This window comes from Myripristis murdjan, chromosome 3 (assembly GCF_902150065.1).
Source record: "Myripristis murdjan chromosome 3, fMyrMur1.1, whole genome shotgun sequence".
Classification (NCBI taxonomy): Eukaryota; Metazoa; Chordata; class Actinopteri; order Holocentriformes; family Holocentridae; genus Myripristis; species Myripristis murdjan.
In genome coordinates, this window is record NC_043982.1 from 551,434 (window position 1) to 565,662 (window position 14,229).

The 14,229-nt window shown below is 41.3% G+C and overlaps 1 protein-coding gene and 1 long non-coding RNA gene across 11 annotated transcripts in view; one reads left to right on the forward strand and one right to left on the reverse strand.

Moving 5' to 3' along the window:
• fhod1 (formin homology 2 domain containing 1) overlaps window positions 1-14,229 on the reverse strand; it is a 196,861-nt gene that overhangs the window by 150,064 nt on the left and 32,568 nt on the right. The gene's annotated exons all lie outside the window — the stretch shown is intronic.
• On the forward strand, window positions 4,686-6,225 carry LOC115378209 (uncharacterized). The gene is made up of 3 exons (XR_003930107.1): window positions 4,686-4,868; window positions 5,486-5,605; window positions 5,908-6,225. It is a non-coding gene; the product is annotated as an uncharacterized LOC115378209 (long non-coding RNA).

Below are 14,229 nucleotides of genomic sequence, written 5' to 3' on the forward strand. Positions count from 1 at the left end.
AAAAGTGTCGGGCTTGATGAGATCTACGTTTCGGCATTGGTTTGGTCTTTCTATCACATTCCTGTGTGCCGCAGCGGCTGCCTTTGCGTCCCTAGGTGGCACTAGCGAGCCCATTTTTGGACTTAGGGGGTCTGATTTTTGATTTTATCGAATTTTTCACCAGACCTGATGTACGTGCCGAATTTGGTGAGTTTTTGAGCATGTTTCGGGGGTCAAATTAAGCGTAATAATAAGAAGGAGAAAGAAACGGTACAAAAACAAAAGGGCCCTCTTTCAGAGAGACGAGGGCCCTAATTAGGCCCCTGCAGTCAAACCTATGCCGATGGAAAGACAACAAAATTTCCTACTTAGATAAAAAAAAAATGTGTAGATTTGAAAAACTTTGTGGGACCTGTGAAGAGTTTTCTAACATTTTTGACTCTGGTTTGCTCTCTTCTCCACTCTGCCGGTCATGTGACACACTCGACACACATGTGACACACAGGATTCCGCAATACACACCCATTATAAACTCTGACAGAGCAAAAAACACTGTCAAACTAAAACTGTGAAAACTCAAAAACAGTATTAAAGCTGCAAGCAGCGTTGGACGGGCCCTCGCCCCCCCGTGCACGTCGGGGACGGCGCGCGTGTCGAAGCGTAGACAATTCGTCCGTTTGTGCCAGTTTTAAGGGTATTTTTCGGTGCTTTTATTGTGAAAGAGTTTTGGGCTTTTATTTTGAAAGGCCACGGAAGTCCTAGTGTGTGACCGACAGGACTACTGGCAGCTGCTGCATGATCACACCAAAATGCAGGCACACACACTCACTCACTCAGTCACTCACTCACTCACTCACACAAACACACACACACATACACACACATACGCACGTGCACACACGCACACGTGCACACACACACACACACACCCACAAACACACACACACACACACACACACACACGACGCCAACAAAAACCCACTGGTAGTACATTTGCTGCTGGTGCCCCTCTGGCCACTAGCAGCGCCCCTCCAGCAGATGGCGCCCTTAGCATGTCCTAGTGTGTGATTGACTTGAGTACTGGCAGCTGTGGCGTGATCACACCAAAATGCAGGCAGACAGAGAAATCCTCATTCAATCCAGTGGAGAAATCCAGAAAACCCACCCCTGTTTGAGGTGTCACAGCTCGGTCACCGTTTGAGTTACAGACTTGATTCAAAGCTTAAACGAGTCATGAGACTCGGATCTATAAATCTCCCATTTACATGATTTTGCTATCTTTTACCGTTTTTGAGGTTTTGTTTTTGGCCACTCTGACTTTGAGGGCTTATAAAATCCAAACGAATCGAGTAATGACGAAATCCTTCAGAACTTTTGTTCAGCACTGTGTCCTCTGTCATCTGTTAAATTTTCAAGCCGCTACCATTACGCCCTGGGAGGAGATAGATTTTGTTCAAGGCGGAATTTTGGGTGTGAACGTGAACATTCCAATGCAAATTGCGGACTTCCTGTTGGTTTTAGGTCGGGGGTGTCAGCGCGTGATTTGTAGGCCTTGATGAGACCTACATTTCGGCGTTGGTTTGGTGTTTCTATCACATTCCTGTGGGCCGCAGCGGCTGCATTTGTGTGCCTAGGTGGCGCTACCGAGCCCATTTTTGCACTTAGGCGGTCCGTTTGTCCATTTTATCAAATTTTTCGCCAGACCTGGCCTGCGTGCCGAATTTGGTGAGTTTTGGAGCATGTTTAGGGGGTCAAATTAAGGGTTATTTAGACGTAATAATAATAAAAACGAAGAAAAAGAAAGAAACAAAGCAAATACAATAGGGCTTCGCACTGTTCCAGTGCTCGGGCCCTAATAAAATGGCAAAAACAAAAAAAAATACGAGATTTTTATATCAAAGTCTTGCGACACATTTAAACTGCTGATAAAGTCTGTAACTCAAACCACGTGTGAACGGGCTGTTTACAACTGGTTTATGACAGCGGCACATGCACATTGCTAGCAACAGCACAAAGTTAAAACTAGATCCTTTCAACTGGATGTTTGAAAATTGTCAGCCCTGGTCATTTCTGTGTGGCGTCTTCATGTTCTCCTTGTGTTTGTGTGGGTTTCCTCCCACAGTCCAAGGACTTCCAGGTCCGGTGAATTGGTGATTCCAAATTACCAATGGCATGAATGTGTGTTTGTGAGTTAACCCCATGATGGACTGGCACTCCATCACAGTGTCTCCCTGCTCTCCATGTATGCTGGAATACACTCCAGTTCCCCTGCAAGCCTGAATAAGAATAAACAGTTATGGAAAATAGAAGGATGAATAGCCACTTTTGTGTGTCTCTCTTTCAGTTGACAACAAACTGCAACATGATCTGATTTCTTCGCTACCTTCTATCCTTCTCCCTCCTTCATTCTGTTTACTCCCTCCTTCCTTCAGTCGTCACTTCCTTCCCTCATCCTACCACCATTCATCTCCTTCTGTCACAACCTCTCTCCTTTTCCTTTCCTTCCCTCTCTCTCTCCCTGTCTCTCTCCCTCCCTCCCTTCCTCCCTCTGTATCTCTTAGGACACTTTCACTCACACAGCTTTATGCAGAAATCTTCCAGAAAATCTCCATAGCGGAGTCAAGTGTAAACAGGACCCAGCATCTTTATTTTGTGGAATATTTTTGCGGAATAATATCTCTGCTTGTGAAACCAAGTGAAATTTTCCACAGGTTGAGCACACAAAAATTTACAGCAGTCTGTTTTCAAGTACAGGAGGCAAAACAATCACATGAAACTCCAGGCAGCATATTTAATTCTTCTATGTCATATTATGTGAAGGGATTCTATGTGCAAATTTAAAAGATAGTGTCTGATTTAAGGAATGGTGGAAACCTACCCTTCTGACCATTATGTGGTGCGAAGAGTTTTAGTTCCCTGCCTCCTCATGTCTCTGTCTCCTGTTCTAAGAAATAGAGAGATAGACAGAAAGAAGGATTTGGCCTGTGCAGGAAGTGACCCAGATATACTTAGCAAGGTATTTCCTGCCAGCTCTATTGTTGCTAAATGAGTTTAACACCAGAGATGGAACAGCAGAAACCAGACCTGCTGGCTTCATTTACAGGACAACTTGATAACCTGAGGACTAAATGTCTTTTAGACTCGATGTATTTTAGTCACACTGGGATAACCTGTCATGACTTAATGGTCAATAATAAAAAGCAATAAATGCACCTCTAGTCAAGACTAGGTGTGCAAGACATCAACATCTTTTCTAATTACACATTCCTCAGAAAGTATTCATGCAATCGCTTATTATTTTAGGGGGTTTCACACTTGCCTTGTTCAGTAGGATTGAATCTAACTCTGGTGTGTTTAGCCTCTTGGTGCGTTCTGTTTTGGCTAGTGTGTCATACATGAGTGTGTGAGAGCACTCACACACTCTTTTAAGGTACCGAGGCCAAGGATTTACAGCAACCCACAGTCGGACTGGTTATTGGGAGCACAGGCAGAAATCCTGGTTGGCTGGTCACTCTGTGGACCGCTTGAGAAGTTCATATGTTGCTCCTGAGCCCAGGACAAACCTTGTGTCAAAAGTTTGTCGTATTATGCTAATCCACTGGTATGGTCTGTGACTTTTTGCTGGATGACATGCCCTCTTTTGACTGAACAGCCTGAAAATTTATTGAGCTGCCTCAACTACGCTCAGTGGTAACATGCCAAGATGTGTAGAATGTAAGTTGCAGTTATTTACTGCCATTGTACTGTTTTATATCATTTTCATTGTTTACAAACATAAAAACTAAATTGCAATTGGAGCTCTGTATGAATCTATTGTAATGCATAAAGAATCAAATATCGGATAAAACTGTGACCTTAAAAGTTGATGTATCATTACACCCCCACTGGGCAGTATAAAAATGAGACTGTCAGCATAACAGGCCAATTAGGCAGACCCTGCTGCAATGCTAACAGGTATAAAGACAGTGTGGTAGAAAGGCTTGACCCTGCTGTGATACCAACAATGGAAATACAATACAATCCCAGCTGCACTGATAACTATCTGATGTAACATTCATAAGTGGAATGTGTCCAAATTATATACTTCTAAAACATACAATATATTTTGAAGCACTTGTGTTAGACAGAAAACAATGTATATATTAAGTTAACAAAGACAGACACACACTCACTTCATGCTACATAGTGGTTTGGCCCACTGCACTTCCTGTTTTGATTCCAACTCATGTATGTGCATGTATGTGTGGAGTGAACTCTACTTGATCAGCATTTGTGGTGGCTTACCCACCTCCAGTAAGCTGTCACTCTGCAAAGGTTGAACCCCCATAACTGATTTTCAAGCGGTTTGCTGAGTTACCAAGGTCAGATGTGGTCAGAGGTAGTTTGAACCACTTCATATACACACCTTAACAATAGTACTGCACACAGTCCTATGCCTGAATTACTAGCCTCAGGGATTAAAGCAAAAAAAATATTTTTAACTGAATTTTTTTTTTCAGGCCAGTTCATATTCCCCCGCAATGCGCTGCACCACGCTTTAACAATGGCCCCCTTTTTAAAATATAAAGTAAACCCGAATCTCAACAGGGAATAGACACCTACACAGGAAAAACTGGAGAGTATTTTTCCCAGAGTAACTGTTACAGAGTTATTATTTTCCTCTCAAATAGTTAAATTTACTCATATTGGGGCATAATCATTGCCTGTGGCCAATAGAGTGAGAGCAAAGTTCCAGAGGAATTTCTATTGGAGTAATATAGTAAAGCCACGCCCACTATGCTCACAAATTAAAATCTGAAGGCGCAACTTTTTTTTCTCCGCACTTCTCCCACAAAACACTCGTGGAAGAGTAAGGAGTATTTTCTTCACCTTTATGGATCAAATACCAGGTAAGATTATTATTATTGGTTAGCTTAGTCAACGGCAATGTGTGTAACTGATTTGCAACATTACAGTTGGCCATAGTTGCCTAGCCATCGTGCTGGTGGATGCTAGCATGTTGGCTAACAGTATGTTAGCACGCACGTTAATAATTAAACTTTTTACTGGTCTTCAGACCGTGACCTGTTAACACCATGTATGTCAGTGCAACACGAGTGTTAAATTTTCAACAGTCCTGCTATCATGTGTATTTATTTATTTATTTATTTATTTACACACTAATCAACATGTCGGTGCAGAGTTAGCCAGAAGCTAATTTTCACCAGTAGTCCCTGAGTAGGCTGTTATAAGTGGTGATAAAACTATCTACCGCAGGGGTGTCAAACTGGTGCCATGGAGGGCCAAGAGGCTGCAGGTTTTCATTCCAACCAACAACTCCACCAGGTGATTTCACTGATCACCCCACCTCCAAACAGAGAGGCGGGACTAATCAGTGAAATCACCTGGTGGAGTTTTCGGTTGGAATGAAAACCTGCAGCCTCTTGGCCCTTCATGGCAAAAAAATTATAACATATTTACTCCTGCTCCTTCAAACCAAATGACACTTTTTTTTTTTTTATTTAAGTTTAGGAGCAATATTACAATCCAGTAGATGGGAGTGGGTTTCTGGCATGGAGAGTGAAAGCACTTCAAAAAGAAGCATCAGAGGGACAAAAGAAGAACAGAACCGCTCAGCTAATGACGGGTATGTGATTTTCATTGTGTTTGTAAATGTTGAGCATCGCAGGAGGGTTCAGCAAAAAACATAGTGGCCCTCTGATATAGAGGGTGAAACTAGCTCAATGTTTTGAGAAACTAAACCCAGCATCACTCTGCAGTAGCCAATCATGTGGATGCCCACTCTCTCTCATGTTCTTTTTTCTTCTGTCCCACTTTCTACCTAGTCTGCTATTTACCTAGCAACTGTGAAGATGGATCCTTATGGTAAATGCATAATCAATGGAAATGGAAATTGAAGCAGTATGTTTGGTTTCAACACTGTTACAGGTGGTCCAAATGCTTGTGACAGAATCCCCTTCTGTGAGGAAAACCAGCTAACAGAAGCCCAGTGTTGTGAGGCCATTGCACTGATGAAGCATACAACGGATGAAGCAATCATCAAGAAGATGAAACAGACCTTCACCTATCGCCAAGCAATGGTTCATGATCCAATTAAGTCCTCTGAAATATTCACCACCTTTCCCAGATTCCTTGACATCGCAGGAATGGTATGTGGCTCTTCAACTGCCTTGCCTTAAGGTCAAGCTGAAAATTAAAAATGACTTAACCATTTTACATCACATCACTGGTTATAGTGTGCACCTATTTAACAATGTATGAAAAATATTTCAAGTCTGCCTTGTTGTTGTCTGTATTCCTTGTCTGCAGACTGATCAGGATTTCAGTCTGATGTTTGGTGGTGACATCTCAGCAGAGTTCCTGGAGAAGTGGCCTACTTTCTACAGGCAGAAAGTCTTTGAACAATGCAATACTGTATTTTTTGTTTCATTGTGTAATTAAAAGGGTGAACAGATGCTGCGGTCACTGTGTCACGTTACACTTTACAGAGGCCATTTTTTGTTATGGAATAGTATTTTATGTTTTATTGGTGATTAAAAAAAAATGTGTTGCACATGTTTCCAAAAAAATAAAAGTGCATTGTTTAATACTGATTTCTTATGTGACCTTTTTTTTTTTTTTTAATATATATATATATATATATAGATATAGATATAGATATTAAATATAGAGTTTATTTCTATATTGAGTAAATTTGTATTCTATATTGAGTGGAAGCTAACTATATTGATTAAAATATAATTCTATACTGAGTGAAATCTAACTATTTTGATAGAAAACTAATTCTATATTGAGTGAAATATTACTCTATATTGATTGAAATATTTTCTATATTGAGTATAATACAACTCCATATTGAGGGGTCTGTTAGTCCATGTAGAGTTGTAATTCCTCCAATTTAGTTGTCATTTACTCTGTACAGAGTAAAAATGATGTTGGAGTTGTTTCCACTTCAAGCTAAATAGAGCAAATTTTCTTCTTTTGGAGTTAAATATACACACTAAATAGAGTAGAAATAACTCTGGAAAATTAACTCTGTGACAAGAGTAATTTTTACTGTATTTGGAGTGGGACCAAATACTATCTTTTTGGGAGTAAAATTTTACTCAATTTGAGTAAAATTTACTCTGCAAAATTTACTGTGTACCAAAGCAGCTGCTCTCAGATGACGTTATCCATCAGCTATCCATTTTGAGTTGGTAAAAAATCCATATTACATCTCTGTTAATTCCACTCATGCAGTTACAACAGGGGTCCGTTTCACAAAGCAGGTTCAACAAACTCTGAGTTGATCTACTCTGAGATAGGAAACTCTGAGTTTTCGGTTCCAGAACAGCTGATTTGAGTTAGTTTGATCAACTCGGAGTAGTTTCACCTGGAGTTAAGCGCATGCACCACAGCTATAAAAAGACAGCGTCAATGGAGCCCCGATTTGACGATTCACCGCGGCAACGGGGAAGCATCGGGCTGCGTTTTTCACCCCAGTTGAATTGGAAATCTTAATGCATTCATACACCAAGTTTGAACATGTTTTTAAAAAAAAAAAAAAAAAAAAAAAAAAAAAAAAAACGGCAACACTGCTGCAGCAGCAAAGGAGAGGGAGACGGCGTGGGACAACATTGCTGCTCAGGTCAATGCGTTAGTTTAAATGTAGTCCATCAGTTGTGTTGTGCAGAAGTCAGGTTACGACACAGTCGACAGCCCTATTGGACAGCTGTTAAAATTCATATTATGGCAAGAACCAATCAGCTAACTAAAGAAAAACGAGTGGCCATCATTACTTTAAGAAATGGACTATTTTGAAGAAACTAGAATATAAAACATGTTTTCAGTTATTTCACCTTTTTTTGTTAAGTACATAACTCCACATGTGTTCATTCATAGTTTTGATTCCTTCAGTTAGAATCTACAATGTAAATAGTCATGAAAATAAAGAAAACGCATTGAATGAGAAGGTGTGTCCAAACTTTTGGCCTGTACTGTACATATATATATATATATATATATATATATATATATATATATATATATATATACACACATATATACACACATATATACACACACACACATATATATACACACACATATACACACACACACACACACACACACACACACACACACACACACACGTTTAATTTATTGTAATTTTATTTCAAAACTGAACTAAAGATTGTAACTGCAAACATTTTTAACAGTCCAATTCTGCATCCAAGTTGTGTACTGCTGTGTACTTCTCCATTTATTTGCTCTTGACCTCCAGCCTGGAGGCCTGACTGCTCCCATATGATTAGTTGACTGTCCTTCCCAGTGCTTCCTGTTGATATTTTGGTCATAACCTCGCGTCAGCTTTCAAAATGCCTATGACTTTTCCTGGACTTACTTTCAGTACAAACCAGTGTTGTTAAGACTTAAACGCTGTGGAAGAAAAATAGTTCACTTTCTGCATAAATGTTGTTTGCATTTCACAGCTTAAATAATAATTATGACTGATTGTATAATGTACTGATGGCTCCTGCATGGACTACAATTTAGCATCTGGCTGAACTCTTGTACAATATAGCACTGTCTCCATAAAATAAACAAACAAAGCAAAGTAATACCCCATCACCTCCCCACTTCACAAACACACACATTTTTGTCTTTAACCTTTTTAGTTCGTGTGAACAGGAAGACCAAGAGCAGAAGTGGCGCAGATAAGGCCAAAAAAGGTCAAAAACAAAACCCAGATACCAAATTGGAAACTGTCTGGAGGTCCACTGGGATCAAAACAGCAACAAGGAAACAAGAGACATTTGATCTGCAGTGTACCAAAAAAATTGACAAAACACTAAAACCATTGACTAAAACCTTTGAGTCCAGCTAAACCAGCAAGGAAGTGGCTAACAAATCAAAAGAAAGCCAAAAAGGCAGAACTGACAGAACTGCTTCAAGAGCAGGTCCCTGTCTTTTTCACAGCCAGCTGCACAAGAAGGACTTCATCTTTTTGACAATCATTTTATCCAGAAAGACAGGTGACTGTGTGGGTGAAGCAGAGGACAGACAGACCAGTGTCAAAGCTTATCTCAAAAAATATGTGGCTAAGTGCTGCACATTTATTAACCCATTTAGGCCTGTGGCCGCCTGAAAAAAAAAAAACCCTCTAAAACCTATGGCATTTATGTAAATGACTCTCTAAAACCTGAAGGTTTTCTGAAAAGTGTTGAAAAAGTGCCAACGTTTACAAAAAATGTAATTTCTCAGGCTCTGTAATAGATAGAAAGATGAAATAATGGTACACTCTTGTTTACCATCTATAAATACATTGTCCCTCCATTGTCATTGTCCCTAATGGGACAATGACAATGACACCAATAATTGACACTGACACCAATAATTTAACAATATGTTAAATTATTATTACAATTCAGCCACCAATGAATGAGCAGTAGTATGCATGTGATAACATAGATTGCAAAATAAGCCGAAGTGATACCTCTTCTCTGAATAGACAAGCTAAGCCAGTGTGCTGCTGTTAGCCAGTGAAAATAGAGTGGAGTGACAACTCTTCGCTTTGTTACACAATCTATGTCAGTGCGCTGCTGTAGTCTGGAAATCTTCTTTGCCTTTGCCAGACATACATTCATATTCCACTCAAAACAGCATTTCATTCAAATTATGTCAAATTCTGCGATATTCCGCGTTAAAAATAGACTCTAAATAATAGTTTTATTTGGCTAATTCCGTGATTCCGTCCGTGATTATAGAGCCCTACCACTTCTATAAAAAATAGCGGCGCAACTTGGTGGGCGTTCTCCTGGTAATTTCTCTGCGTGAGAAACTGTGCCCTTTGTAGCGGCTCAGGTGGTGGCTCATAATCAGGATCATTGTCGTTTTCCTCTCCAAAACTGTCTTCATTGTTAATGTCACTGCCATCGCTCAAATCCCCCATCTTTTCTCTTCTCTTTTCTCTTCTGTTTCTCTTGTCTCGACACTTACACCTCTCTCCTCGCATACAACTTTGATCATTTCAAATTATGTTGACACACAGCGGACTACCGCACCCACAATGCATTTCGACGGCCCCGCATAGCGAATCACGGTGCAGTAATACAGTCACATGTTTGTTTAAAGCCCCAAACCCGGGAACGGCCAAAGTGACGTCTACAGGCCCATTCATACCCTTTTGTCGTCCGTCCGTCCGTCCTCTACGTGTATACACTTCATACCTCCGTACGTCTTTTGTGTTGGCGTGCGCGTTAGCACCACAACACTTCCTCTAGATGGCAGTACCGAGTGCCAATAAAACGGCATTAACAAAACACGGCGACTGTGGAAGAAGTTCTTTTATTGTATTTGCCCCGCAAACGTAGGAAAAAAAAACCACACACACACATTTCGGTGGAATGTGAGGCCACTAAACCTCAGCTGCCCCTTCAGTGGGGAGTTTTGGTGTTTGGTGCTGCCAATGTGGGAAATGGATGATGAGTGGCATTTCCAGTATTTCAGGATGTCCGCCCCAACTTTCGACAAGTTAAAAAAAAAACAAAAAACAAAAAAAAAAACTTTTGACAAGTTGCAACACCGCACTCCATTTTTTAATGCCTTTGCAGATCTTCTTCGTGAATCTGGTGATTTGATGATAATCTGAACTGTAAACTCAATACTGCCCCCACAAATTCTGTTGGTATTGCTTCGTTTCACCCGTAATCGTAAGCTCCCCCGCTTCGTGCAAAATGACGGATGATGAAATGATCGGACAGGACAGACGAAATGCTCCGTCCGTCTCCGTTTCCGTCTTTTACGTAGGGTATGAATGGGCCTTACTTATCTCCCAGCGTCAAAGGGAGAAACGCGCGAGCGCCACTGCCAGTGGAAAGGGGGTAACTACGCCTACGTTCCTCCCGTCATAAATGGGTTAAAACACACCACAGGTTCATGATCAAATCACTGAGAAACAGAGAGAGAGAGAGAGAGAGAGAGAGAAAGAGAAAGAGAGAGAAAGAGAGAGAGAGATAGTGAGCAATTTACAGCCAATGGAAGTTTAACTGAAAGCAGTGAGCCTCAACTGGTGGACCGCAGATCAATTTTGAGTTGACTTCAGGCATGTTCGTCCGCTTCATGAAAAAAAAACTTTAAAAGGAACACCGACTATGATGACTTGTAGGCCTTAATAAACCATGACTGTTCTCTTATACTTGAATATGTTGTTAGAAACAGATAAAATATGGCCATTGCTTTAAAAATCCACATTGTTTAGTACATATTTTTACCTACGGAGGCAGCCATTATTTAACCTGCGCAACGCACCCTGGGGGCAGTGACGTAAAAAGGTTGCACTAGGGAGAAGCGCTATTAGCACCGCGTATACTTACCTTCCGGCGGTATCATCAGAATGTCAAATTGTACACGTTTAACACTGTGAAATTGTTTTTATTCTATGTACAAACAACGAAAAAAGCAAATAATTTACAATCACGGGATTATGTGATCACAGGTTAATGTTTTGATTTAGGCTACCTCAAAGCTCTCAAGTCTCATGCATTGGGCGTGAGACACACACATTTCAACTCTTTCACATGCTCACACGCCACACCTTGTATTTTTCACATAGAGAAATTACCAGGATAATGCCCACCAAGTTGTGCTGCTATTTTTTATAACAGTGGAACAGGTAGAGAAATCTGTATTTTCTGTATTTTTATATTTGACTGTGTTTTCAATAAGAGAAAATACAGTCAAATATAAAAATACAGGCTATGTTTGGTCTGCTTGGCTATTATGACCCTGACACACATGTGATTTCGGCCATCATACGTGGTCGGTGGTAGCTTTTGTGCCTGTTATTACTATTATTATTATTACACGTTGAATCGGCTGCTCGTCGGGTTTTTTCTTTTTCACGTATCCATTTTTGTAGAGAGATAGCAGGAGCACCTGGGGTGTCACATTATACCAGGCTACTGCTACTGTTTTATATTTTTATAAAGATACCCATTTTATAACAGGCCTACCCATAATAATTTTATAACAATACCCATAATAATTTGGAATAATGTTTTGCCTTTTCTTTCCTTTTGCCCCACTCTCGCCTCATCATGTCTTTGATGGTCATCATTTTGAGGCTCGGGCTGAGTAGTATTTTCTGTGTTGTCACCCTTGCAAACATTGCATTCGGGTTCAAACTGAAAAGGTTTGACAGATGACATGTTTGTTGCTGTAAAGTCACAAAAACGGGACCAGTGGAATAAGCGGACAACCATTTGACGTCACTACCCAGAATGCAGTGCAACGTCAACAACAATGGCGACCTACGAGTGAAATTATAATTTCAAATTTTATAAAAACAAAGACATCTGAAATGTTTTCCATATCACATTAATATGACTGATACCAACATTAATCTTATAAAGCCTACATGTCATCATATTCGGGGTTCCTTTTAAAGGCCCCATGACATGAAAAATTTGTTTTTGCGTGATAGGGAAGGTCTTGGGGCCACATAAATACTGTCCCATGTATTAAACCTGTAATAAATGGAGAAGTGTACACAGCCCATTTTTTGAAACTGTCCCTGTAAAACGAGCGGATTGCACTTCCATTACTTCATGATGTCATGAGGTCTGTGACTCTGCCCACAGTCCACCTCAGCTCCCCGGCCAACAAGCTCACAAGCCAGCGAACTTAGCCAGTCTGCCTCCACTCCCCAGGCAACAAGCTCACGAGCTTGCGAAATTAGTCTGTGTATTTGGGTGCCAAGTACAGCATGCCGAGGACAAGCCGAGAGTTGCCACTCCATCTGCGTAAATCATTGCCACCACCAGTTCTGGAAGAATACACTACTCACAAAAAGTTAGGGATATGCGGCTTTCGGGTGAAATTGATGGAAAATGTAAAAAGTTCACGCTACAGTGATATTATATCATGAAAGTAGGGCATTTAAGTAGAAGCATGCACTGGTGATTTCCTCATCTCAAACAATTTCTTGAAACAAAAGCCAACAACAGTGGTGCGTATACCACAACAAAAAATGTCAATGTCTCAATAACTTGTCATGTGCCCTTGAGCATCAATTACAGCTTGACAACGATGTCTCATGCTGTTCACAAGTCGAGTTATTGTCTGCTGAGGCATGGCATCCCACTCTTCTTGAAGAGCGGCCCTCAGGACATTGAAGTTCCGGGGTACAGAGTTACGAGCCTCTACACGGCGACTCAGCTGATCCCATAGATTTTCTATGGGATTCAGGTCTGGAGAAAGTGCAGGCCACTCTATTTGAGGTACCCCAGTCTCCAGCAGTCGTTCCCTAATGATGCGACCTCGATGAGCTGGAGCATTGTCGTCCATGAAGATAAGATAAGATAAGATAGGATCTTCCTTTATTAGTCCCACCGTGGGGAAATTTCACGCAGTACAGCAGCAAAGTGGATAGCAAGATATGAAGCATAATTTACATTATAAAGTAGTATAAACAGATAATAAATAGCAAAAGCAATATAACCATTCTTAAAAGGAATATAGAAAAACAAAATAGAAATATGAACAATTTAATACGCTCCGACGGAGGTTCAAGGTTAGTGTGAAACCATGAGACCAAGTGGCAGAACCTGACGCCCAGTACTGGGATTCAGGAACTGGCAGACTTGATCCAGCCTTATGGGATCACCCCTTCCCTCCCGTCTTTACGTGTTATCTACCAGTAGTGCAGTGTGTGTGTGTGTGTATGGGTGGGTAGGGCAGCGGGGGGGGGGGGGGGGGGGGGGGGGTTAAGGTGCTGGGAGAATGTGCATTATAATGCAGTCAGTGCAGTCTTGGGGAGTGTGTGGTCTACTGGGAGCAGTGCTTGTTGTAGAGTCTGATGGCTGCAGGAAGGAAGGACCTGCGATAACGTTCCTTCACACACTTTGGGTGAAGCAGTCTGTCGCTGAAGGAGCTCTCCAGTGTAGTTAAAGTGTCCTGCAGGGGGTGGGAGTCGTTCTCAATCATGGATGACAGCTTAGCCATCATCCTCCTCTCACCTACCACCTCCACTGAGTCGAGGGGGCATCCCAGGACAGAGCTGGCCTTCCTGATCAGTTTGTCAAGTCTCTTCCTGTCAGCCATCGAGATGCTGCTCCCCCAGCAGACCACTCCATAAAAGATGGCTGATGCCACCACGGTGTCATAAAAGGTCTTCAGGAGTGCCCCCTGCACTCCAAAAGACCTCAGTCTCCTGAGCAGATAGAGTATGCTCTGGCCTTTCTTATAAAGTGCAGTTGTGTTGTGGGT